This window comes from Hyla sarda, unplaced genomic scaffold, assembly GCF_029499605.1.
Source record: "Hyla sarda isolate aHylSar1 unplaced genomic scaffold, aHylSar1.hap1 scaffold_197, whole genome shotgun sequence".
Taxonomy (NCBI): Eukaryota; Metazoa; Chordata; class Amphibia; order Anura; family Hylidae; genus Hyla; species Hyla sarda.
Window position 1 is genome coordinate 264992 of NW_026608627.1, and position 22136 is coordinate 287127.

The 22136-nt window shown below is 46.2% G+C and overlaps 9 non-coding genes and 1 pseudogene across 9 annotated transcripts; all 10 read left to right on the plus strand.

Moving 5' to 3' along the window:
- The first annotated feature begins 1972 nt into the window (after positions 1-1972).
- LOC130317006 (U2 spliceosomal RNA) lies at positions 1973-2132 on the plus strand (annotated as a pseudogene).
- A 694-nt stretch (positions 2133-2826) lies between these two features.
- LOC130317004 (U2 spliceosomal RNA) lies at positions 2827-3019 on the plus strand. The gene has a single exon (XR_008864201.1). It is a non-coding gene; the product is annotated as a U2 spliceosomal RNA (small nuclear RNA).
- A 2096-nt stretch (positions 3020-5115) lies between these two features.
- On the plus strand, positions 5116-5306 carry LOC130316901 (U2 spliceosomal RNA). Its single transcript, XR_008864107.1, has one exon. It is a non-coding gene; the product is annotated as a U2 spliceosomal RNA (small nuclear RNA).
- A 2089-nt stretch (positions 5307-7395) lies between these two features.
- Positions 7396-7586, plus strand: LOC130316902 (U2 spliceosomal RNA). Its single transcript, XR_008864108.1, has one exon. It is a non-coding gene; the product is annotated as a U2 spliceosomal RNA (small nuclear RNA).
- A 2091-nt stretch (positions 7587-9677) lies between these two features.
- Positions 9678-9868, plus strand: LOC130316989 (U2 spliceosomal RNA). The gene has a single exon (XR_008864187.1). It is a non-coding gene; the product is annotated as a U2 spliceosomal RNA (small nuclear RNA).
- A 2085-nt stretch (positions 9869-11953) lies between these two features.
- Positions 11954-12144, plus strand: LOC130316903 (U2 spliceosomal RNA). The gene has a single exon (XR_008864109.1). It is a non-coding gene; the product is annotated as a U2 spliceosomal RNA (small nuclear RNA).
- A 2089-nt stretch (positions 12145-14233) lies between these two features.
- On the plus strand, positions 14234-14424 carry LOC130316904 (U2 spliceosomal RNA). The gene has a single exon (XR_008864110.1). It is a non-coding gene; the product is annotated as a U2 spliceosomal RNA (small nuclear RNA).
- A 2089-nt stretch (positions 14425-16513) lies between these two features.
- LOC130316905 (U2 spliceosomal RNA) lies at positions 16514-16704 on the plus strand. The gene has a single exon (XR_008864111.1). It is a non-coding gene; the product is annotated as a U2 spliceosomal RNA (small nuclear RNA).
- A 2101-nt stretch (positions 16705-18805) lies between these two features.
- On the plus strand, positions 18806-18996 carry LOC130316906 (U2 spliceosomal RNA). Its single transcript, XR_008864112.1, has one exon. It is a non-coding gene; the product is annotated as a U2 spliceosomal RNA (small nuclear RNA).
- Positions 18997-21099: 2103 nt separating this feature from the next.
- Positions 21100-21290, plus strand: LOC130316908 (U2 spliceosomal RNA). Its single transcript, XR_008864114.1, has one exon. It is a non-coding gene; the product is annotated as a U2 spliceosomal RNA (small nuclear RNA).
- Positions 21291-22136: the final 846 nt, after the last annotated feature.

Genomic DNA, 22136 nt, shown 5'->3' on the forward strand with positions numbered 1-22136 from the left:
CAAAAGGTGGTGCTGCTGCTGCTTCTGCTGCTTCTGCTTGTGTCTGGCCGCTGTTGGAGCGTCCAGGCACAGGACTTCTGCTGCTGCTGACTAAATGGCCTCCTTAATTGGATCATTTGAGTAGCCAGCACACCTGTGCAGGTAGGGCATGACATGATAGGCAGCTGCCTTGATAGCGGGTGGGTGCTGAATGTTCCTAATTGACAAAATAAGATTAATGCTTATGAAGAAATATAAAATCTCATCCCTTCCCCAATATCGCGCCACACCCCTACCCCTTAATTCCCTGGTTGAACTTGATGGACATATGTCTTTTTTCGACCGTACTAACTATGTAACTATGTAACATAACATGGGGGGGTCTCCTGGCTGTTCACACAGGTGTGTCATTGCTGTACATTGACCATGCATTGCTTCTGTGGTATTGCAAAGGCAAAGACAAATGCTTCCAGCCATCCATTGCACTAATGGATTGGTCATCAGCTGGCTGTCTATGTCCCGCATCAATATAGACCAAAGTACAGAGGGTTAGGCTATGCTATAGTGCACCTACCTGATGCATCAGAAGGTGCGAGGCCCTTGCTAAATTCTGTGCACAGACTTTGAGATCTATGCTTTAGACTGTATCTAAACCTGCTCCAACATGGACTGACATTCTGGCCTACTTTCAGCCGATGCGACTTGTCTGTCGCTGAACAGTCGCTTTTTATGTATTCAGCACCTATGTATAATGTTGTAAAAATGCTCTAGAAGCTAAAGTCGCAGAAATGTCACACATATTTGGCCTGCAACTTTCTGTGCGACAAATTCAGACAGGAAAAATCAGTATAAATCCTTAGAAAATTATCCCCCAGTGTCTCCATCTGCTGGCGGTATTGAATAAGCATTGCTGCACTGATGGGGTATGCATTAGACGAAAAAAAAGAAGAAAAAGAAGAATAATACGCCCAGAAAAGAGGCGAAAAGGAGAAAAACGTAAAAAAACGTGAAAAAAAAGTAAGAGGAAGAGAAGGGAAAAAAAGGTGGAAATGGGTTTAAAAGTGATTTCGGCGGAGAAATATATATATATATATATATATATATATATATATATATATATACGCGCACACACACACATATATATAAACGTATTCTCCGTTGAGATATTGCAGCCGCTGCTGTGTCCAGGCCCAGGAGCCTTAGCACTGTGCTGTGATGTCACTCAATACCACTGACATCACTAGGTGTAAACAACATCTCTCCTTTGCTGTGTATGTGACTATGGAGCTGTTTGGTGATGTCGTCTATTATGGCCTTCATAGAAGCAACAGGAGATTGTTGCATCCATCTAGAACCCTCAGAACTACAGTGCTATGATGTCACTCACTTCCACAGGCCTTGCAGAGTGTAAACAACAACAACCCAGCTTTGTCGTGTATGTAACCATAGGGATTGTGATGTCACCTAGAACCTTCACAGCAGCGACAGCTTTATGAGGAGCATCAGCACTGCTCTGCCTGAGCAGAACCATCACCGCCATAGGTTGTCAAATAACCCGGATTTAACCCACACAGGTAAGTCCAATGGGGTGCAGGCATGTCCTCTATGCTTACAGCTTCCCGTGGGTGTTGGTTTGATACCGTTTGGGGACAGCCAAGGAGGCATCTGCAGGCAACAAAGGTAGGTGTGTGCTTGTGTGTGTGTTTCCTATGCAGATCCTAAGCCCAGTGTCACATGCAAGTAGGAGGAGTAAGAAGGGTTCCTGGCAAATCCGGGTTATGGATTGCATTTAAAAAGGCCCCGTGGGAGTGCAATGGGCCCCTGTCTTGCTGCTTAGCAATAATGGTATGGGTTTAGGTTCTGCTGTGTGTACTGGTGGTTGACTGCCCCCCAGCCCAGAGTGTGCATGGAAAATTGTCTGGCAGCCTCCCTGACAGCAAGCAGTGATAGTGCCCATGAAGGGGACCTTGTTGGGCCCGCCCCTTTCACGGTTATCGCTTCTCGGCCTTTTGGCTAAGATCAAGTGTAGTATCTGTTCTTATCAGTTTTCATGCTGGTGGGGATGGGTGCTGCATGGAGGATGCAGGTGTACCAGGGCTTTCCGGGGCTGGTTCTGAGGAATCAGCTCGACGGCTGCCCCGATGTGACCTGTTCCCTCCGGGTCTCGCCATGAGGCTGAGAGGGTCTAGAGCCGAGGTACTTTTGTGCCTCGGGGAGTGGTGACCCCGAGGTGCCGAAACTCACTGGGAGAATAGACTCACTGAGTTGAAGCACGGGCACCATAATCTCTTCACCTTGTGGCACTCACCTCTTGATTCCCGGCCTTCTGGCTAGGATCAGAGAAATTTTTATAGATCCGGCCGGATGTCCGGGCAGTATATCTGCACACATTCACTTATTTATTTCTTTTTTGTCTCACTGTGTCACTTTTTGCGTGTTGTGTGTTCACAGGATTGGTCAGGATGCGGTAGCCCTTCTGGGTGTCCCTCCTGGCGGTCTAGGGGAGGTGTGTGTGGCCATTAGGTTCCGCACCTCCCTGCAAACACCCCGGGTACTCCTGCTTTGGCAGGGTACCTACCGTAATCGGCTCTGCGGGCAGATACCTTGGCTAACGCCAAGGGGGATGCCGGGAGCATTTGTGGTCCCCTAGTAGCTTCGGCGAAAAGGGACATCGAACCTGGAACCTCGCAGGTACCTTTTGGTCCGGAGGCGAAGGGTAAGGTTTGTTGGGGGGCCTCTCTCCTATCGGAGAAGGGCTTGCGATAGACCGCATCCTTTGTGCACGTTTTTTTTAGTGTAACACGTTTGCACTTTTTCTTGCACTTTGGGTGAATCGAAAGCACGTTCCTCGGCTTTAGATAAAAAAAAAAAAAAAAAAAAAAAAAAATCTGTTCTTATCAGTTTAATATCTGATACGTCCCCTATCTGGGGACCATATATTAAATGGATTTTTGAGAACGGGGGCCGATTTCGAAGCTTGCTTCCGTCGCCCTATGCATTGACCCGATATGGCAGTATCTTCGGGTACAGTGCACCACCCCCTTACAGGGTTAAAAAGAAAGATTCCTACTTTCATTGCTACCTGCTTGCTGGCTAGCCAGCTAGCCAGCCCTGTGGGCCTTGCTGCTGCTGCTGCTGCTGCTGCAGCCAAAAAACAAAAGGTGGTGCTGCTGCTGCTTCTGCTGCTTCTGCTTGTGTCTGGCCACTGTTGGAGCGTCCAGGCACAGGACTTCTGCTGCTGCTGACTAAATGGCCTCCTTAATTGGATCATTTGAGTAGCCAGCACACCTGTGCAGGTAGGGCATGACATGATAGGCAGCTGCCTTGATAGCGGGTGGGTGCTGAATGTTCCTAATTGACAAAATAAGATTAATGCTTATGAAGAAATATAAAATCTCATCCCTTCCCCAATATCGCGCCACACCCCTACCCCTTAATTCCCTGGTTGAACTTGATGGACATATGTCTTTTTTCGACCGTACTAACTATGTAACTATGTAACATAACATGGGGGGGTCTCCTGGCTGTTCACACAGGTGTGTCATTGCTGTACATTGACCATGCATTGCTTCTGTGGTATTGCAAAGGCAAAGACAAATGCTTCCAGCCATCCATTGCACTAATGGATTGGTCATCAGCTGGCTGTCTATGTCCCGCATCAATATAGACCAAAGTACAGAGGGTTAGGCTATGCTATAGTGCACCTACCTGATGCATCAGAAGGTGCGAGGCCCTTGCTAAATTCTGTGCACAGACTTTGAGATCTATGCTTTAGACTGTATCTAAACCTGCTCCAACATGGACTGACATTCTGGCCTACTTTCAGCCGATGCGACTTGTCTGTCGCTGAACAGTCGCTTTTTATGTATTCAGCACCTATGTATAATGTTGTAAAAATGCTCTAGAAGCTAAAGTCGCAGAAATGTCACACATATTTGGCCTGCAACTTTCTGTGCGACAAATTCAGACAGGAAAAATCAGTATAAATCCTTAGAAAATTATCCCCCAGTGTCTCCATCTGCTGGCGGCATTGAATAAGCATTGCTGCACTGATGGGGTATGCATTAGACGAAAAAAAAGAAGAAAAAGAAGAATAATACGCCCAGAAAAGAGGCGAAAAGGAGAAAAACGTAAAAAAACGTGAAAAAAAAGTAAGAGGAAGAGAAGGGAAAAAAAGGTGGAAATGGGTTTAAAAGTGATTTCGGCGGAGAATATATATATATATATATATATATATATATATATATATATATATATATATATACGCGCACACACACACATATATATAAACGTATTCTCCGTTGAGATATTGCAGCCGCTGCTGTGTCCAGGCCCAGGAGCCTTAGCACTGTGCTGTGATGTCACTCAATACCACTGACATCACTAGGTGTAAACAACATCTCTCCTTTGCTGTGTATGTGACTATGGAGCTGTTTGGTGATGTCGTCTATTACGGCCTTCATAGAAGCAACAGGAGATTGTTGCATCCATCTAGAACCCTCAGAACTACAGTGCTATGATGTCACTCACTTCCACAGGCCTTGCAGAGTGTAAACAACAACAACCCAGCTTTGTCGTGTATGTAACCATAGGGATTGTGATGTCACCTAGAACCTTCACAGCAGCGACAGCTTTATGAGGAGCATCAGCACTGCTCTGCCTGAGCAGAACCATCACCGCCATAGGTTGTCAAATAACCCGGATTTAACCCACACAGGTAAGTCCAATGGGGTGCAGGCATGTCCTCTATGCTTACAGCTTCCCGTGGGTGTTGGTTTGATACCGTTTGGGGACAGCCAAGGAGGCATCTGCAGGCAACAAAGGTAGGTGTGTGCTTGTGTGTGTGTTTCCTATGCAGATCCTAAGCCCAGTGTCACATGCAAGTAGGAGGAGTAAGAAGGGTTCCTGGCAAATCCGGGTTATGGATTGCATTTAAAAAGGCCCCGTGGGAGTGCAATGGGCCCCTGTCTTGCTGCTTAGCAATAATGGTATGGGTTTAGGTTCTGCTGTGTGTACTGGTGGTTGACTGCCCCCCAGCCCAGAGTGTGCATGGAAAATTGTCTGGCAGCCTCCCTGACAGCAAGCAGTGATAGTGCCCATGAAGGGGACCTTGTTGGGCCCGCCCCTTTCACGGTTATCGCTTCTCGGCCTTTTGGCTAAGATCAAGTGTAGTATCTGTTCTTATCAGTTTAATATCTGATACGTCCCCTATCTGGGGACCATATATTAAATGGATTTTTGAGAACGGGGGCCGATTTCGAAGCTTGCTTCCGTCGCCCTATGCATTGACCCGATATGGCAGTATCTTCGGGTACAGTGCACCACCCCCTTACAGGGTTAAAAAGAAAGATTCCTACTTTCATTGCTACCTGCTTGCTGGCTAGCCAGCTAGCCAGCCCTGTGGGCCTTGCTGCTGCTGCTGCTGCTGCTGCAGCCAAAAAACAAAAGGTGGTGCTGCTGCTGCTTCTGCTGCTTCTGCTTGTGTCTGGCCGCTGTTGGAGCGTCCAGGCACAGGACTTCTGCTGCTGCTGACTAAATGGCCTCCTTAATTGGATCATTTGAGTAGCCAGCACACCTGTGCAGGTAGGGCATGACATGATAGGCAGCTGCCTTGATAGCGGGTGGGTGCTGAATGTTCCTAATTGACAAAATAAGATTAATGCTTATGAAGAAATATAAAATCTCATCCCTTCCCCAATATCGCGCCACACCCCTACCCCTTAATTCCCTGGTTGAACTTGATGGACATATGTCTTTTTTCGACCGTACTAACTATGTAACTATGTAACATAACATGGGGGGGTCTCCTGGCTGTTCACACAGGTGTGTCATTGCTGTACATTGACCATGCATTGCTTCTGTGGTATTGCAAAGGCAAAGACAAATGCTTCCAGCCATCCATTGCACTAATGGATTGGTCATCAGCTGGCTGTCTATGTCCCGCATCAATATAGACCAAAGTACAGAGGGTTAGGCTATGCTATAGTGCACCTACCTGATGCATCAGAAGGTGCGAGGCCCTTGCTAAATTCTGTGCACAGACTTTGAGATCTATGCTTTAGACTGTATCTAAACCTGCTCCAACATGGACTGACATTCTGGCCTACTTTCAGCCGATGCGACTTGTCTGTCGCTGAACAGTCGCTTTTTATGTATTCAGCACCTATGTATAATGTTGTAAAAATGCTCTAGAAGCTAAAGTCGCAGAAATGTCACACATATTTGGCCTGCAACTTTCTGTGCGACAAATTCAGACAGGAAAAATCAGTATAAATCCTTAGAAAATTATCCCCCAGTGTCTCCATCTGCTGGCGGTATTGAATAAGCATTGCTGCACTGATGGGGTATGCATTAGACGAAAAAAAAGAAGAAAAAGAAGAATAATACGCCCAGAAAAGAGGCGAAAAGGAGAAAAACGTAAAAAAACGTGAAAAAAAAGTAAGAGGAAGAGAAGGGAAAAAAAGGTGGAAATGGGTTTAAAAGTGATTTCGGCGGAGAAATATATATATATATATATATATATATATATATATATATATATATACGCGCACACACACACATATATATAAACGTATTCTCCGTTGAGATATTGCAGCCGCTGCTGTGTCCAGGCCCAGGAGCCTTAGCACTGTGCTGTGATGTCACTCAATACCACTGACATCACTAGGTGTAAACAACATCTCTCCTTTGCTGTGTATGTGACTATGGAGCTGTTTGGTGATGTCGTCTATTATGGCCTTCATAGAAGCAACAGGAGATTGTTGCATCCATCTAGAACCCTCAGAACTACAGTGCTATGATGTCACTCACTTCCACAGGCCTTGCAGAGTGTAAACAACAACAACCCAGCTTTGTCGTGTATGTAACCATAGGGATTGTGATGTCACCTAGAACCTTCACAGCAGCGACAGCTTTATGAGGAGCATCAGCACTGCTCTGCCTGAGCAGAACCATCACCGCCATAGGTTGTCAAATAACCCGGATTTAACCCACACAGGTAAGTCCAATGGGGTGCAGGCATGTCCTCTATGCTTACAGCTTCCCGTGGGTGTTGGTTTGATACCGTTTGGGGACAGCCAAGGAGGCATCTGCAGGCAACAAAGGTAGGTGTGTGCTTGTGTGTGTGTTTCCTATGCAGATCCTAAGCCCAGTGTCACATGCAAGTAGGAGGAGTAAGAAGGGTTCCTGGCAAATCCGGGTTATGGATTGCATTTAAAAAGGCCCCGTGGGAGTGCAATGGGCCCCTGTCTTGCTGCTTAGCAATAATGGTATGGGTTTAGGTTCTGCTGTGTGTACTGGTGGTTGACTGCCCCCCAGCCCAGAGTGTGCATGGAAAATTGTCTGGCAGCCTCCCTGACAGCAAGCAGTGATAGTGCCCATGAAGGGGACCTTGTTGGGCCCGCCCCTTTCACGGTTATCGCTTCTCGGCCTTTTGGCTAAGATCAAGTGTAGTATCTGTTCTTATCAGTTTAATATCTGATACGTCCCCTATCTGGGGACCATATATTAAATGGATTTTTGAGAACGGGGGCCGATTTCGAAGCTTGCTTCCGTCGCCCTATGCATTGACCCGATATGGCAGTATCTTCGGGTACAGTGCACCACCCCCTTACAGGGTTAAAAAGAAAGATTCCTACTTTCATTGCTACCTGCTTGCTGGCTAGCCAGCTAGCCAGCCCTGTGGGCCTTGCTGCTGCTGCTGCTGCTGCTGCAGCCAAAAAACAAAAGGTGGTGCTGCTGCTGCTTCTGCTGCTTCTGCTTGTGTCTGGCCGCTGTTGGAGCGTCCAGGCACAGGACTTCTGCTGCTGCTGACTAAATGGCCTCCTTAATTGGATCATTTGAGTAGCCAGCACACCTGTGCAGGTAGGGCATGACATGATAGGCAGCTGCCTTGATAGCGGGTGGGTGCTGAATGTTCCTAATTGACAAAATAAGATTAATGCTTATGAAGAAATATAAAATCTCATCCCTTCCCCAATATCGCGCCACACCCCTACCCCTTAATTCCCTGGTTGAACTTGATGGACATATGTCTTTTTTCGACCGTACTAACTATGTAACTATGTAACATAACATGGGGGGGTCTCCTGGCTGTTCACACAGGTGTGTCATTGCTGTACATTGACCATGCATTGCTTCTGTGGTATTGCAAAGGCAAAGACAAATGCTTCCAGCCATCCATTGCACTAATGGATTGGTCATCAGCTGGCTGTCTATGTCCCGCATCAATATAGACCAAAGTACAGAGGGTTAGGCTATGCTATAGTGCACCTACCTGATGCATCAGAAGGTGCGAGGCCCTTGCTAAATTCTGTGCACAGACTTTGAGATCTATGCTTTAGACTGTATCTAAACCTGCTCCAACATGGACTGACATTCTGGCCTACTTTCAGCCGATGCGACTTGTCTGTCGCTGAACAGTCGCTTTTTATGTATTCAGCACCTATGTATAATGTTGTAAAAATGCTCTAGAAGCTAAAGTCGCAGAAATGTCACACATATTTGGCCTGCAACTTTCTGTGCGACAAATTCAGACAGGAAAAATCAGTATAAATCCTTAGAAAATTATCCCCCAGTGTCTCCATCTGCTGGCGGTATTGAATAAGCATTGCTGCACTGATGGGGTATGCATTAGACGAAAAAAAAGAAGAAAAAGAAGAATAATACGCCCAGAAAAGAGGCGAAAAGGAGAAAAACGTAAAAAAACGTGAAAAAAAAGTAAGAGGAAGAGAAGGGAAAAAAAGGTGGAAATGGGTTTAAAAGTGATTTCGGCGGAGAATATATATATATATATATATATATATATATATATATATATATATATACGCGCACACACACACATATATATAAACGTATTCTCCGTTGAGATATTGCAGCCGCTGCTGTGTCCAGGCCCAGGAGCCTTAGCCACTGTGCTGTGATGTCACTCAATACCACTGACATCACTAGGTGTAAACAACATCTCTCCTTTGCTGTGTATGTGACTATGGAGCTGTTTGGTGATGTCGTCTATTATGGCCTTCATAGAAGCAACAGGAGATTGTTGCATCCATCTAGAACCCTCAGAACTACAGTGCTATGATGTCACTCACTTCCACAGGCCTTGCAGAGTGTAAACAACAACAACCCAGCTTTGTCGTGTATGTAACCATAGGGATTGTGATGTCACCTAGAACCTTCACAGCAGCGACAGCTTTATGAGGAGCATCAGCACTGCTCTGCCTGAGCAGAACCATCACCGCCATAGGTTGTCAAATAACCCGGATTTAACCCACACAGGTAAGTCCAATGGGGTGCAGGCATGTCCTCTATGCTTACAGCTTCCCGTGGGTGTTGGTTTGATACCGTTTGGGGACAGCCAAGGAGGCATCTGCAGGCAACAAAGGTAGGTGTGTGCTTGTGTGTGTGTTTCCTATGCAGATCCTAAGCCCAGTGTCACATGCAAGTAGGAGGAGTAAGAAGGGTTCCTGGCAAATCCGGGTTATGGATTGCATTTAAAAAGGCCCCGTGGGAGTGCAATGGGCCCCTGTCTTGCTGCTTAGCAATAATGGTATGGGTTTAGGTTCTGCTGTGTGTACTGGTGGTTGACTGCCCCCCAGCCCAGAGTGTGCATGGAAAATTGTCTGGCAGCCTCCCTGACAGCAAGCAGTGATAGTGCCCATGAAGGGGACCTTGTTGGGCCCGCCCCTTTCACGGTTATCGCTTCTTGGCCTTTTGGCTAAGATCAAGTGTAGTATCTGTTCTTATCAGTTTAATATCTGATACGTCCCCTATCTGGGGACCATATATTAAATGGATTTTTGAGAACGGGGGCCGATTTCGAAGCTTGCTTCCGTCGCCCTATGCATTGACCCGATATGGCAGTATCTTCGGGTACAGTGCACCACCCCCTTACAGGGTTAAAAAGAAAGATTCCTACTTTCATTGCTACCTGCTTGCTGGCTAGCCAGCTAGCCAGCCCTGTGGGCCTTGCTGCTGCTGCTGCTGCTGCTGCAGCTAAAAAACAAAAGGTGGTGCTGCTGCTGCTTCTGCTGCTTCTGCTTGTGTCTGGCCGCTGTTGGAGCGTCCAGGCACAGGACTTCTGCTGCTGCTGACTAAATGGCCTCCTTAATTGGATCATTTGAGTAGCCAGCACACCTGTGCAGGTAGGGCATGACATGATAGGCAGCTGCCTTGATAGCGGGTGGGTGCTGAATGTTCCTAATTGACAAAATAAGATTAATGCTTATGAAGAAATATAAAATCTCATCCCTTCCCCAATATCGCGCCACACCCCTACCCCTTAATTCCCTGGTTGAACTTGATGGACATATGTCTTTTTTCGACCGTACTAACTATGTAACTATGTAACATAACATGGGGGGGTCTCCTGGCTGTTCACACAGGTGTGTCATTGCTGTACATTGACCATGCATTGCTTCTGTGGTATTGCAAAGGCAAAGACAAATGCTTCCAGCCATCCATTGCACTAATGGATTGGTCATCAGCTGGCTGTCTATGTCCCGCATCAATATAGACCAAAGTACAGAGGGTTAGGCTATGCTATAGTGCACCTACCTGATGCATCAGAAGGTGCGAGGCCCTTGCTAAATTCTGTGCACAGACTTTGAGATCTATGCTTTAGACTGTATCTAAACCTGCTCCAACATGGACTGACATTCTGGCCTACTTTCAGCCGATGCGACTTGTCTGTCGCTGAACAGTCGCTTTTTATGTATTCAGCACCTATGTATAATGTTGTAAAAATGCTCTAGAAGCTAAAGTCGCAGAAATGTCACACATATTTGGCCTGCAACTTTCTGTGCGACAAATTCAGACAGGAAAAATCAGTATAAATCCTTAGAAAATTATCCCCCAGTGTCTCCATCTGCTGGCGGTATTGAATAAGCATTGCTGCACTGATGGGGTATGCATTAGACGAAAAAAAAGAAGAAAAAGAAGAATAATACGCCCAGAAAAGAGGCGAAAAGGAGAAAAACGTAAAAAAACGTGAAAAAAAAGTAAGAGGAAGAGAAGGGAAAAAAAGGTGGAAATGGGTTTAAAAGTGATTTCGGCGGAGAAATATATATATATATATATATATATATATATATATATATATACGCGCACACACACACATATATATAAACGTATTCTCCGTTGAGATATTGCAGCCGCTGCTGTGTCCAGGCCCAGGAGCCTTAGCACTGTGCTGTGATGTCACTCAATACCACTGACATCACTAGGTGTAAACAACATCTCTCCTTTGCTGTGTATGTGACTATGGAGCTGTTTGGTGATGTCGTCTATTATGGCCTTCATAGAAGCAACAGGAGATTGTTGCATCCATCTAGAACCCTCAGAACTACAGTGCTATGATGTCACTCACTTCCACAGGCCTTGCAGAGTGTAAACAACAACAACCCAGCTTTGTCGTGTATGTAACCATAGGGATTGTGATGTCACCTAGAACCTTCACAGCAGCGACAGCTTTATGAGGAGCATCAGCACTGCTCTGCCTGAGCAGAACCATCACCGCCATAGGTTGTCAAATAACCCGGATTTAACCCACACAGGTAAGTCCAATGGGGTGCAGGCATGTCCTCTATGCTTACAGCTTCCCGTGGGTGTTGGTTTGATACCGTTTGGGGACAGCCAAGGAGGCATCTGCAGGCAACAAAGGTAGGTGTGTGCTTGTGTGTGTGTTTCCTATGCAGATCCTAAGCCCAGTGTCACATGCAAGTAGGAGGAGTAAGAAGGGTTCCTGGCAAATCCGGGTTATGGATTGCATTTAAAAAGGCCCCGTGGGAGTGCAATGGGCCCCTGTCTTGCTGCTTAGCAATAATGGTATGGGTTTAGGTTCTGCTGTGTGTACTGGTGGTTGACTGCCCCCCAGCCCAGAGTGTGCATGGAAAATTGTCTGGCAGCCTCCCTGACAGCAAGCAGTGATAGTGCCCATGAAGGGGACCTTGTTGGGCCCGCCCCTTTCACGGTTATCGCTTCTCGGCCTTTTGGCTAAGATCAAGTGTAGTATCTGTTCTTATCAGTTTAATATCTGATACGTCCCCTATCTGGGGACCATATATTAAATGGATTTTTGAGAACGGGGGCCGATTTCGAAGCTTGCTTCCGTCGCCCTATGCATTGACCCGATATGGCAGTATCTTCGGGTACAGTGCACCACCCCCTTACAGGGTTAAAAAGAAAGATTCCTACTTTCATTGCTACCTGCTTGCTGGCTAGCCAGCTAGCCAGCCCTGTGGGCCTTGCTGCTGCTGCTGCTGCTGCTGCAGCCAAAAAACAAAAGGTGGTGCTGCTGCTGCTTCTGCTGCTTCTGCTTGTGTCTGGCCGCTGTTGGAGCGTCCAGGCACAGGACTTCTGCTGCTGCTGACTAAATGGCCTCCTTAATTGGATCATTTGAGTAGCCAGCACACCTGTGCAGGTAGGGCATGACATGATAGGCAGCTGCCTTGATAGCGGGTGGGTGCTGAATGTTCCTAATTGACAAAATAAGATTAATGCTTATGAAGAAATATAAAATCTCATCCCTTCCCCAATATCGCGCCACACCCCTACCCCTTAATTCCCTGGTTGAACTTGATGGACATATGTCTTTTTTCGACCGTACTAACTATGTAACTATGTAACATAACATGGGGGGGTCTCCTGGCTGTTCACACAGGTGTGTCATTGCTGTACATTGACCATGCATTGCTTCTGTGGTATTGCAAAGGCAAAGACAAATGCTTCCAGCCATCCATTGCACTAATGGATTGGTCATCAGCTGGCTGTCTATGTCCCGCATCAATATAGACCAAAGTACAGAGGGTTAGGCTATGCTATAGTGCACCTACCTGATGCATCAGAAGGTGCGAGGCCCTTGCTAAATTCTGTGCACAGACTTTGAGATCTATGCTTTAGACTGTATCTAAACCTGCTCCAACATGGACTGACATTCTGGCCTACTTTCAGCCGATGCGACTTGTCTGTCGCTGAACAGTCGCTTTTTATGTATTCAGCACCTATGTATAATGTTGTAAAAATGCTCTAGAAGCTAAAGTCGCAGAAATGTCACACATATTTGGCCTGCAACTTTCTGTGCGACAAATTCAGACAGGAAAAATCAGTATAAATCCTTAGAAAATTATCCCCCAGTGTCTCCATCTGCTGGCGGTATTGAATAAGCATTGCTGCACTGATGGGGTATGCATTAGATGAAAAAAAAGAAGAAAAAGAAGAATAATACGCCCAGAAAAGAGGCGAAAAGGAGAAAAACGTAAAAAAACGTGAAAAAAAAGTAAGAGGAAGAGAAGGGAAAAAAAGGTGGAAATGGGTTTAAAAGTGATTTCGGCGGAGAAATATATATATATATATATATATATATATATATATATATATATATACGCGCACACACACACATATATATAAACGTATTCTCCGTTGAGATATTGCAGCCGCTGCTGTGTCCAGGCCCAGGAGCCTTAGCACTGTGCTGTGATGTCACTCAATACCACTGACATCACTAGGTGTAAACAACATCTCTCCTTTGCTGTGTATGTGACTATGGAGCTGTTTGGTGATGTCGTCTATTATGGCCTTCATAGAAGCAACAGGAGATTGTTGCATCCATCTAGAACCCTCAGAACTACAGTGCTATGATGTCACTCACTTCCACAGGCCTTGCAGAGTGTAAACAACAACAACCCAGCTTTGTCGTGTATGTAACCATAGGGATTGTGATGTCACCTAGAACCTTCACAGCAGCGACAGCTTTATGAGGAGCATCAGCACTGCTCTGCCTGAGCAGAACCATCACCGCCATAGGTTGTCAAATAACCCGGATTTAACCCACACAGGTAAGTCCAATGGGGTGCAGGCATGTCCTCTATGCTTACAGCTTCCCGTGGGTGTTGGTTTGATACCGTTTGGGGACAGCCAAGGAGGCATCTGCAGGCAACAAAGGTAGGTGTGTGCTTGTGTGTGTGTTTCCTATGCAGATCCTAAGCCCAGTGTCACATGCAAGTAGGAGGAGTAAGAAGGGTTCCTGGCAAATCCGGGTTATGGATTGCATTTAAAAAGGCCCCGTGGGAGTGCAATGGGCCCCTGTCTTGCTGCTTAGCAATAATGGTATGGGTTTAGGTTCTGCTGTGTGTACTGGTGGTTGACTGCCCCCCAGCCCAGAGTGTGCATGGAAAATTGTCTGGCAGCCTCCCTGACAGCAAGCAGTGATAGTGCCCATGAAGGGGACCTTGTTGGGCCCGCCCCTTTCACGGTTATCGCTTCTCGGCCTTTTGGCTAAGATCAAGTGTAGTATCTGTTCTTATCAGTTTAATATCTGATACGTCCCCTATCTGGGGACCATATATTAAATGGATTTTTGAGAACGGGGGCCGATTTCGAAGCTTGCTTCCGTCGCCCTATGCATTGACCCGATATGGCAGTATCTTCGGGTACAGTGCACCACCCCCTTACAGGGTTAAAAAGAAAGATTCCTACTTTCATTGCTACCTGCTTGCTGGCTAGCCAGCTAGCCAGCCCTGTGGGCCTTGCTGCTGCTGCTGCTGCTGCTGCAGCCAAAAAACAAAAGGTGGTGCTGCTGCTGCTTCTGCTGCTTCTGCTTGTGTCTGGCCGCTGTTGGAGCGTCCAGGCACAGGACTTCTGCTGCTGCTGACTAAATGGCCTCCTTAATTGGATCATTTGAGTAGCCAGCACACCTGTGCAGGTAGGGCATGACATGATAGGCAGCTGCCTTGATAGCGGGTGGGTGCTGAATGTTCCTAATTGACAAAATAAGATTAATGCTTATGAAGAAATATAAAATCTCATCCCTTCCCCAATATCGCGCCACACCCCTACCCCTTAATTCCCTGGTTGAACTTGATGGACATATGTCTTTTTTCGACCGTACTAACTATGTAACTATGTAACATAACATGGGGGGGTCTCCTGGCTGTTCACACAGGTGTGTCATTGTTGTACATTGACCATGCATTGCTTCTGTGGTATTGCAAAGGCAAAGACAAATGCTTCCAGCCATCCATTGCACTAATGGATTGGTCATCAGCTGGCTGTCTATGTCCCGCATCAATATAGACCAAAGTACAGAGGGTTAGGCTATGCTATAGTGCACCTACCTGATGCATCAGAAGGTGCGAGGCCCTTGCTAAATTCTGTGCACAGACTTTGAGATCTATGCTTTAGACTGTATCTAAACCTGCTCCAACATGGACTGACATTCTGGCCTACTTTCAGCCGATGCGACTTGTCTGTCGCTGAACAGTCGCTTTTTATGTATTCAGCACCTATGTATAATGTTGTAAAAATGCTCTAGAAGCTAAAGTCGCAGAAATGTCACACATATTTGGCCTGCAACTTTCTGTGCGACAAATTCAGACAGGAAAAATCAGTATAAATCCTTAGAAAATTATCCCCCAGTGTCTCCATCTGCTGGCGGTATTGAATAAGCATTGCTGCACTGATGGGGTATGCATTAGACGAAAAAAAAGAAGAAAAAGAAGAATAATACGCCCAGAAAAGAGGCGAAAAGGAGAAAAACGTAAAAAAACGTGAAAAAAAAGTAAGAGGAAGAGAAGGGAAAAAAAGGTGGAAATGGGTTTAAAAGTGATTTCGGCGGAGAAATATATATATATATATATATATATATATATATATATATATATATACGCGCACACACACACATATATATAAACGTATTCTCCGTTGAGATATTGCAGCCGCTGCTGTGTCCAGGCCCAGGAGCCTTAGCACTGTGCTGTGATGTCACTCAATACCACTGACATCACTAGGTGTAAACAACATCTCTCCTTTGCTGTGTATGTGACTATGGAGCTGTTTGGTGATGTCGTCTATTATGGCCTTCATAGAAGCAACAGGAGATTGTTGCATCCATCTAGAACCCTCAGAACTACAGTGCTATGATGTCACTCACTTCCACAGGCCTTGCAGAGTGTAAACAACAACAACCCAGCTTTGTCGTGTATGTAACCATAGGGATTGTGATGTCACCTAGAACCTTCACAGCAGCGACAGCTTTATGAGGAGCATCAGCACTGCTCTGCCTGAGCAGAACCATCACCGCCATAGGTTGTCAAATAACCCGGATTTAACCCACACAGGTAAGTCCAATGGGGTGCAGGCATGTCCTCTATGCTTACAGCTTCCCGTGGGTGTTGGTTTGATACCGTTTGGGGACAGCCAAGGAGGCATCTGCAGGCAACAAAGGTAGGTGTGTGCTTGTGTGTGTGTTTCCTATGCAGATCCTAAGCCCAGTGTCACATGCAAGTAGGAGGAGTAAGAAGGGTTCCTGGCAAATCCGGGTTATGGATTGCATTTAAAAAGGCCCCGTGGGAGTGCAATGGGCCCCTGTCTTGCTGCTTAGCAATAATGGTATGGGTTTAGGTTCTGCTGTGTGTACTGGTGGTTGACTGCCCCCCAGCCCAGAGTGTGCATGGAAAATTGTCTGGCAGCCTCCCTGACAGCAAGCAGTGATAGTGCCCATGAAGGGGACCTTGTTGGGCCCGCCCCTTTCACGGTTATCGCTTCTCGGCCTTTTGGCTAAGATCAAGTGTAGTATCTGTTCTTATCAGTTTAATATCTGATACGTCCCCTATCTGGGGACCATATATTAAATGGATTTTTGAGAACGGGGGCCGATTTCGAAGCTTGCTTCCGTCGCCCTATGCATTGACCCGATATGGCAGTATCTTCGGGTACAGTGCACCACCCCCTTACAGGGTTAAAAAGAAAGATTCCTACTTTCATTGCTACCTGCTTGCTGGCTAGCCAGCTAGCCAGCCCTGTGGGCCTTGCTGCTGCTGCTGCTGCTGCTGCAGCCAAAAAACAAAAGGTGGTGCTGCTGCTGCTTCTGCTGCTTCTGCTTGTGTCTGGCCGCTGTTGGAGCGTCCAGGCACAGGACTTCTGCTGCTGCTGACTAAATGGCCTCCTTAATTGGATCATTTGAGTAGCCAGCACACCTGTGCAGGTAGGGCATGACATGATAGGCAGCTGCCTTGATAGCGGGTGGGTGCTGAATGTTCCTAATTGACAAAATAAGATTAATGCTTATGAAGAAATATAAAATCTCATCCCTTCCCCAATATCGCGCCACACCCCTACCCCTTAATTCCCTGGTTGAACTTGATGGACATATGTCTTTTTTCGACCGTACTAACTATGTAACTATGTAACATAACATGGGGGGGTCTCCTGGCTGTTCACACAGGTGTGTCATTGCTGTACATTGACCATGCATTGCTTCTGTGGTATTGCAAAGGCAAAGACAAATGCTTCCAGCCATCCATTGCACTAATGGATTGGTCATCAGCTGGCTGTCTATGTCCCGCATCAATATAGACCAAAGTACAGAGGGTTAGGCTATGCTATAGTGCACCTACCTGATGCATCAGAAGGTGCGAGGCCCTTGCTAAATTCTGTGCACAGACTTTGAGATCTATGCTTTAGACTGTATCTAAACCTGCTCCAACATGGACTGACATTCTGGCCTACTTTCAGCCGATGCGACTTGTCTGTCGCTGAACAGTCGCTTTTTATGTATTCAGCACCTATGTATAATGTTGTAAAAATGCTCTAGAAGCTAAAGTCGCAGAAATGTCACACATATTTGGCCTGCAACTTTCTGTGCGACAAATTCAGACAGGAAAAATCAGTATAAATCCTTAGAAAATTATCCCCCAGTGTCTCCATCTGCTGGCGGTATTGAATAAGCATTGCTGCACTGATGGGGTATGCATTAGACGAAAAAAAAGAAGAAAAAGAAGAATAATACGCCCAGAAAAGAGGCGAAAAGGAGAAAAACGTAAAAAAACGTGAAAAAAAAGTAAGAGGAAGAGAAGGGAAAAAAAGGTGGAAATGGGTTTAAAAGTGATTTCGGCGGAGAAATATATATATATATATATATATATATATATATATATATATATATATATATATATATACGCGCACACACACACATATATATAAACGTATTCTCCGTTGAGATATTGCAGCCGCTGCTGTGTCCAGGCCCAGGAGCCTTAGCACTGTGCTGTGATGTCACTCAATACCACTGACATCACTAGGTGTAAACAACATCTCTCCTTTGCTGTGTATGTGACTATGGAGCTGTTTGGTGATGTCGTCTATTATGGCCTTCATAGAAGCAACAGGAGATTGTTGCATCCATCTAGAACCCTCAGAACTACAGTGCTATGATGTCACTCACTTCCACAGGCCTTGCAGAGTGTAAACAACAACAACCCAGCTTTGTCGTGTATGTAACCATAGGGATTGTGATGTCACCTAGAACCTTCACAGCAGCGACAGCTTTATGAGGAGCATCAGCACTGCTCTGCCTGAGCAGAACCATCACCGCCATAGGTTGTCAAATAACCCGGATTTAACCCACACAGGTAAGTCCAATGGGGTGCAGGCATGTCCTCTATGCTTACAGCTTCCCGTGGGTGTTGGTTTGATACCGTTTGGGGACAGCCAAGGAGGCATCTGCAGGCAACAAAGGTAGGTGTGTGCTTGTGTGTGTGTTTCCTATGCAGATCCTAAGCCCAGTGTCACATGCAAGTAGGAGGAGTAAGAAGGGTTCCTGGCAAATCCGGGTTATGGATTGCATTTAAAAAGGCCCCGTGGGAGTGCAATGGGCCCCTGTCTTGCTGCTTAGCAATAATGGTATGGGTTTAGGTTCTGCTGTGTGTACTGGTGGTTGACTGCCCCCCAGCCCAGAGTGTGCATGGAAAATTGTCTGGCAGCCTCCCTGACAGCAAGCAGTGATAGTGCCCATGAAGGGGACCTTGTTGGGCCCGCCCCTTTCACGGTTATCGCTTCTCGGCCTTTTGGCTAAGATCAAGTGTAGTATCTGTTCTTATCAGTTTAATATCTGATACGTCCCCTATCTGGGGACCATATATTAAATGGATTTTTGAGAACGGGGGCCGATTTCGAAGCTTGCTTCCGTCGCCCTATGCATTGACCCGATATGGCAGTATCTTCGGGTACAGTGCACCACCCCCTTACAGGGTTAAAAAGAAAGATTCCTACTTTCATTGCTACCTGCTTGCTGGCTAGCCAGCTAGCCAGCCCTGTGGGCCTTGCTGCTGCTGCTGCTGCTGCTGCAGCCAAAAAACAAAAGGTGGTGCTGCTGCTGCTTCTGCTGCTTCTGCTTGTGTCTGGCCGCTGTTGGAGCGTCCAGGCACAGGACTTCTGCTGCTGCTGACTAAATGGCCTCCTTAATTGGATCATTTGAGTAGCCAGCACACCTGTGCAGGTAGGGCATGACATGATAGGCAGCTGCCTTGATAGCGGGTGGGTGCTGAATGTTCCTAATTGACAAAATAAGATTAATGCTTATGAAGAAATATAAAATCTCATCCCTTCCCCAATATCGCGCCACACCCCTACCCCTTAATTCCCTGGTTGAACTTGATGGACATATGTCTTTTTTCGACCGTACTAACTATGTAACTATGTAACATAACATGGGGGGGTCTCCTGGCTGTTCACACAGGTGTGTCATTGCTGTACATTGACCATGCATTGCTTCTGTGGTATTGCAAAGGCAAAGACAAATGCTTCCAGCCATCCATTGCACTAATGGATTGGTCATCAGCTGGCTGTCTATGTCCCGCATCAATATAGACCAAAGTACAGAGGGTTAGGCTATGCTATAGTGCACCTACCTGATGCATCAGAAGGTGCGAGGCCCTTGCTAAATTCTGTGCACAGACTTTGAGATCTATGCTTTAGACTGTATCTAAACCTGCTCCAACATGGACTGACATTCTGGCCTACTTTCAGCCGATGCGACTTGTCTGTCGCTGAACAGTCGCTTTTTATGTATTCAGCACCTATGTATAATGTTGTAAAAATGCTCTAGAAGCTAAAGTCGCAGAAATGTCACACATATTTGGCCTGCAACTTTCTGTGCGACAAATTCAGACAGGAAAAATCAGTATAAATCCTTAGAAAATTATCCCCCAGTGTCTCCATCTGCTGGCGGTATTGAATAAGCATTGCTGCACTGATGGGGTATGCATTAGACGAAAAAAAAGAAGAAAAAGAAGAATAATACGCCCAGAAAAGAGGCGAAAAGGAGAAAAACGTAAAAAAACGTGAAAAAAAAGTAAGAGGAAGAGAAGGGAAAAAAAGGTGGAAATGGGTTTAAAAGTGATTTCGGCGGAGAAATATATATATATATATATATATATATATATATATATATATATATATATATATATATATACGCGCACACACACACATATATATAAACGTATTCTCCGTTGAGATATTGCAGCCGCTGCTGTGTCCAGGCCCAGGAGCCTTAGCACTGTGCTGTGATGTCACTCAATACCACTGACATCACTAGGTGTAAACAACATCTCTCCTTTGCTGTGTATGTGACTATGGAGCTGTTTGGTGATGTCGTCTATTATGGCCTTCATAGAAGCAACAGGAGATTGTTGCATCCATCTAGAACCCTCAGAACTACAGTGCTATGATGTCACTCACTTCCACAGGCCTTGCAGAGTGTAAACAACAACAACCCAGCTTTGTCGTGTATGTAACCATAGGGATTGTGATGTCACCTAGAACCTTCACAGCAGCGACAGCTTTATGAGGAGCATCAGCACTGCTCTGCCTGAGCAGAACCATCACCGCCATAGGTTGTCAAATAACCCGGATTTAACCCACACAGGTAAGTCCAATGGGGTGCAGGCATGTCCTCTATGCTTACAGCTTCCCGTGGGTGTTGGTTTGATACCGTTTGGGGACAGCCAAGGAGGCATCTGCAGGCAACAAAGGTAGGTGTGTGCTTGTGTGTGTGTTTCCTATGCAGATCCTAAGCCCAGTGTCACATGCAAGTAGGAGGAGTAAGAAGGGTTCCTGGCAAATCCGGGTTATGGATTGCATTTAAAAAGGCCCCGTGGGAGTGCAATGGGCCCCTGTCTTGCTGCTTAGCAATAATGGTATGGGTTTAGGTTCTGCTGTGTGTACTGGTGGTTGACTGCCCCCCAGCCCAGAGTGTGCATGGAAAATTGTCTGGCAGCCTCCCTGACAGCAAGCAGTGATAGTGCCCATGAAGGGGACCTTGTTGGGCCCGCCCCTTTCACGGTTATCGCTTCTCGGCCTTTTGGCTAAGATCAAGTGTAGTATCTGTTCTTATCAGTTTAATATCTGATACGTCCCCTATCTGGGGACCATATATTAAATGGATTTTTGAGAACGGGGGCCGATTTCGAAGCTTGCTTCCGTCGCCCTATGCATTGACCCGATATGGCAGTATCTTCGGGTACAGTGCACCACCCCCTTACAGGGTTAAAAAGAAAGATTCCTACTTTCATTGCTACCTGCTTGCTGGCTAGCCAGCTAGCCAGCCCTGTGGGCCTTGCTGCTGCTGCTGCTGCTGCTGCAGCCAAAAAACAAAAGGTGGTGCTGCTGCTGCTTCTGCTGCTTCTGCTTGTGTCTGGCCGCTGTTGGAGCGTCCAGGCACAGGACTTCTGCTGCTGCTGACTAAATGGCCTCCTTAATTGGATCATTTGAGTAGCCAGCACACCTGTGCAGGTAGGGCATGACATGATAGGCAGCTGCCTTGATAGCGGGTGGGTGCTGAATGTTCCTAATTGACAAAATAAGATTAATGCTTATGAAGAAATATAAAATCTCATCCCTTCCCCAATATCGCGCCACACCCCTACCCCTTAATTCCCTGGTTGAACTTGATGGACATATGTCTTTTTTCGACCGTACTAACTATGTAACTATGTAACATAACATGGGGGGGTCTCCTGGCTGTTCACACAGGTGTGTCATTGCTGTACATTGACCATGCATTGCTTCTGTGGTATTGCAAAGGCAAAGACAAATGCTTCCAGCCATCCATTGCACTAATGGATTGGTCATCAGCTGGCTGTCTATGTCCCGCATCAATATAGACCAAAGTACAGAGGGTTAGGCTATGCTATAGTGCACCTACCTGATGCATCAGAAGGTGCGAGGCCCTTGCTAAATTCTGTGCACAGACTTTGAGATCTATGCTTTAGACTGTATCTAAACCTGCTCCAACATGGACTGACATTCTGGCCTACTTTCAGCCGATGCGACTTGTCTGTCGCTGAACAGTCGCTTTTTATGTATTCAGCACCTATGTATAA